At 43.1% G+C, this 4,764-nt stretch overlaps 2 long non-coding RNA genes across 2 annotated transcripts; one reads left to right on the forward strand and one right to left on the reverse strand.

Annotated features, from left to right (window-relative positions):
• Positions 1–631: 631 nt before the first annotated feature.
• Positions 632–4,397, reverse strand: LOC117809824. Its single transcript, XR_004630629.1, has 4 exons — positions 4,285–4,397; positions 3,795–3,842; positions 2,927–3,005; positions 632–1,089 (listed from the first exon to the last, which is right to left on the reverse strand). It is a non-coding gene; the product is annotated as an uncharacterized LOC117809824 (long non-coding RNA).
• Positions 1,694–3,928, forward strand: LOC117809823. The gene is made up of 2 exons (XR_004630628.1): positions 1,694–1,742; positions 3,525–3,928. It is a non-coding gene; the product is annotated as an uncharacterized LOC117809823 (long non-coding RNA).
• Positions 4,398–4,764: the final 367 nt, after the last annotated feature.

Consider the following 4,764-nt stretch of genomic DNA (forward strand, 5'->3'; position numbering starts at 1 on the left):
CAAGGGTGTGTGACTAAATGTTAAATTGAGGGTGCCAACAATTTGGGCTTTTTTCTTCTGTTTTTTAAGTTGTTCCAATCAATCATCAATCAATCAATCAACCTTTATTTGTATAGCGCCAAACGTTATCTTAAGACGCTTTTACAAACAGAGCAGGTCTAGACCACTCTATGTCAAATTATGAACAGAGACCCAACACCAAGACAGGATCAGACTCAGTCTGACCCCACCTTAATCCACCATGAGCATTGCACATCACAGTATTTAGCAAGTTACAGTGGAGAGGACAAACTTCCTTTAACAGGCAGAAACCTCCAGCAGGACCAGACTCATGTTAGACAGACATCTGCTGAGACTGAGTTGGGTCTTGAAAGAGGGATAGAGGGGAGGAAGAGAGAGAGGTGATAGTGATGAGACGAGTAGTAGAAGCTGTTGCCGCTGGAGTCCAGAACGTCCGCAGCAGGAGGACGTCTACGAGACAAGGGAGCTCAGGGACTCCAGAAAGGTCTATGGTTAGTAACTTTAATGGGACAGGAAGAGTTAAAGTGAGAGACAGGCAGAGAGAGGAGAGAGAGGGAAAGACAAAAACTCCAAAAACAATCATTTCAGTTTTTTCTTTGTTGAACTGAAGAAAGTTCTGTCTCTCATCCAGTCATTGATTTGTTCAATGCATTTACTCAGTGTTCGTATGGGACTATAATCCCTGGTGACTACTACATTTGGCTTAGTGTTGAGCAAGTTTGATGAGGTGTTTAAAAACACCTTCAAGTATTCAAATGAAGAAAACATATCTCCCTTTTTCCTCTTCATGAACATAGATCTGTAAAGCTGTTCAGTGAAAATGTTGTGATTCAAGTAAGAGGCTTTCAATAGCTGCCCTGATGGATCAGACCTCTGTTAGTGATTCTGAAAACAGTTTTCAAGTGTTGTTTTTGGTGTATAGTGTGATATTATTAGGTCCCTAAGTCAGAGCATTGCTACAGATCAATCAAATGTTTCCCAGAGTGTTTCTTTCGTTTCTCCGTCTTATCTCTGTTCAAGCCTTCAGGTTTTCTTGTTCTTGCATCTCCGTGTTGTTCCCATCTTTTCCTGTCAGGGGATAAAGGGAGAAGAATTTACAAAGAAGATGCTGAAACTTCATTCTTAAGTTCAAAAACTGCACTCAGAGCATTATTTAGTTTTCCCTTTTTTAATGGAAACACAGGATGAGTTAGTCTCTGCTTTGGATTCTAATTTATATAAACACCTGCTCATTATACTCCAATTAACTCAAATGTTCTCCAGCAGGACAGAACTCATCTTTGGAGTATATTTACTTTAGTTGAGCGTTATTTTTAAGTAAACTTATGACTTTGATTCCATTACACTTCTATGAATGTTCTTGTTTCTCTCTTTCCTCTGAAAAAGTTTTTATTTAACTTTTTAAAGTTTGGCTTTGTTATGCATTTTCTCATTTAAACACATCCTTAATTTAACTATGTACTAGCTACTTTAAGAAATGGTAGTTATTCAATTCATTCATTTTAGTGTTCATGTGAGTTTAGTGGCTCCATTATATGTGCATTTACAGTGTTATTCCAACAAAGACCACTAGGTGGAGCCATTGCTCATGATATGAATACAGCTCCATGGAATTAAAGCCAGTTGATTGACCTGCATGTAAATAGTATTTTAATGGTTTCTGTTGTTTCTACTACAGCGATGGAGTGGCGACCCGTCCAGGGTGAACCTGCTGGGTGGCAGTAAGTTGAAGTTTTATTATTTGTAAAGGGAAACAATGTGGAAAGATCAGATTAACAGATGAGGCCTGGTCTATAACTTGTTTGATTGCAAACTGTGATCTTCACACTAAACACCAGATGTTGAAGACAGACTTATAAAGTGAACCATCAATTTTTAATCTTAAACATGAAGAGGACTCATGGACTCCAGTTTCACTGTTACGCCGACGACACCCAACTCTACCTTTCCACCGAAACAATCAGCAATAAAATCATGGATGACCACCAATTTTCTAAAACTCAATAGTAACAAATCTGAAATCATCATCATCGGCCCCAAATCCCTCCTCCCCTCCGCCCAGGACTTCAAGCTCTCCATAGACGGTCACTCAGTCACTCCCTCCCCTCAGATCAAAAACCTTGGCGTCATCTTCGATCAGACTCTCTCCTTCCAACCCCACATCTGTCACATCACCAAAACTGCCTTCTTTCACCTCCGCAACATCGCCCGCCTCCGTCCCACTCTCTCCAAATCCGCTGCTGAAACCCTAATTCATGCTTTTATATCCTCACGACTCGACTACTGTAATAGCCTCCTGTATGGTCTTCCCTCCTCCCATCTACAAAAACTACAATACGTACAGAACTCTGCTGCCCGGCTACTCACCCACTCCCGCTCCAGAGACCACATCACCCCTGTCCTTCAACAGCTCCACTGGCTCCCCGTAAAAGAGCGCATCCATTTCAAGATCCTGCTCACCACGTACGAATCCCTCAATAACCTGCCCCCCCCCCCCATACCTCACTGACCTTCTCCAGTACTACCACCCCTCCCGCCGCCTCCGATCCTCTGACTCCAACCTCCTCACTCCCATTACTAAATCCAAGCACCGTACCTTGGGGGACCGGGCCTTTGCCATAGCCGCCCCCACCCTCTGGAACTCTCTCCCCCCACACATCCGTGCTTCTGACTCACTTCATTCATTTAAGAAACAGTTAAAAACTTACCTTTTCAAACAGGCATTCCCCACACATTCATTATTCCACCTCTTCCCTTGTCGTCTGCTTGTCTTATAAGTCTTTATTGTATTTATTTATTGTCTCTCTTGTAAAGCGTCTTTGAGTTCTTGAAAAGCGCTATATAAAACTTAGGTATTATTATTATTATTATTATTATTATTAAGAGAGAAGAATGTTGAACTTACTGGTACGTTTGCGCCATACTACGTAGCCTTGTCTGACAGCAACAAGAGCAACAACAAGAGCACCAACAACAACAATAATCTGAAAGAGAAGGGGGAAAATCATCAATGTTTATTCTTCACTGTTACCTTCAAAGATAATATCTGTTTTACACTCATTCTGCTGCCGTCACACTCTTAGATAAGCAGAAGACTGCGCTGTGTGTTTCTCAAATATTACACTTTGACTAATTTCATTGATTTTTGCGTCTCATATTGTACAACTTGCTGATTTATCAGAACAATAAAGAGGCGTCCTTCACACCCTCACCGGTCTGATCACCTTCCAACTTGAGGATGTTTCTCAACGTGCACATTAGTGACAGTACCAATTTATATTTTGGAGTTCAGGAGGGTGAAATGTTTATCTTTACATTTGCTCAAAACCAGCCGGAGTAAGATTCAATCTAGTTTGATACATTTTGATTCCTAAATCTAAAGAATAAAAAACAGCCTGTCTGAATCACCACGGATCAGCTGTCAGGCTCTAACAGCTGTTTGTGTCTTATCTTATAACTCTAATAAAACATCCAGTAACATGTTTTGTTTCTGTGCCCTTTAGACTGGTGGTTAATGGCTGAACTGCGAGAAAATAAATTCTTCAAGAGGAAACACACATCATGGACAAAGAGCTTAAGTTTCTCTTTTGGTATCCCTCTCCATCCGCCCTCAAACGGTGCACAGCTGAAGAGAGAGAGGCCGGATCTCCAGAACAACAAGGACACAGGTGGAATCAACCAGCTAGACATAGTTGGGCTTTCCTCTGCACTGCTCCGGCTCTGACTGGCTCTCTAAATGCTCCAAAATGTAAAGACAGAACTTTTTTTCTTACCCAGGTATGGTTCTGGTTCTCTTCTAGAGTGGGTGTTGGTTCCACTCTCTGTAAGAAAAATTAAATAAATGTTAAAGTTTGTAATCAAATTCTGATATACAGGATGAGCATCTGATGTGCCGGTGATAAATCACGGTTTGTTTGTGTCTGTAAACCCCGGAGCTATGTCGCCCTTGGCAGGGTGTCCCAAGGTGGTTAGGCTTCCACAGCCCCAAAAAAAACATGTGGAACGGGCACTCATAGGGGGTAGGTATGGGGCTCAGGAGGCCGGGTGGCAGTCGAGGTATTGGACCTGGCTGTGCTGATCCCTGGTAGCGCAGACTGGTAGTGGGGACGTGGAACTACACTTTGTTGGCTGGGAAGAAACCAGATGTGGCGTGGGAGATGGAGCGGTACCAGCTAGACATAGTTGGGCTTTCCTCTGCACTGCTCCGGCTCTGACTGGCTCTCTAAATGCTCCAAAATGTAAAGACAGAACTTTTTCTCTTACCCTGGTATGGTCTGGGATCTCTTCTGGCGTGGGTGTTGGTTTCTCTTTCTGTCAGAAAAATTAAATAAATGTTAAAGTTTGTAATCAAATTCTGATATACAGGATGAGCATCTGATGTGCCGGTGATAAATCACGGTTTGTTTGTGTCTGTAAACCCCGGAGCTATGTTGCCCTTGGCAGGGTGTCCCAAGGTGGTTAGGCTTCCACAGCCCCCAAAAAAACATGTGGAACCGGCACTCATAGGGGGTAGGAATGGAGCTCAGGAGGCCGGGTGGCAGTCGAGGTATTGGACCTGGCTGTGCTGATCCCAGGTAGCGCAGGCTGGTAGTGGGGACGTGGAACTACACTTTGTTGGCTGGGAAGAAACCAGATGTGGCGTGGGAGGTGGAGCGGTACCAGCTAGACATAGTTGGGCTTTCCTCTGCACTGCTCCAGCTCTGACTGGCTCTCTAAATGGTCCAAAATGTAAAGACAGAACTT

The sequence above is a fragment of the Notolabrus celidotus genome, unplaced genomic scaffold, assembly GCF_009762535.1.
Source record: "Notolabrus celidotus isolate fNotCel1 unplaced genomic scaffold, fNotCel1.pri scaffold_45C_arrow_ctg1, whole genome shotgun sequence".
In the NCBI taxonomy this organism is placed as follows: domain Eukaryota; kingdom Metazoa; phylum Chordata; class Actinopteri; order Labriformes; family Labridae; genus Notolabrus; species Notolabrus celidotus.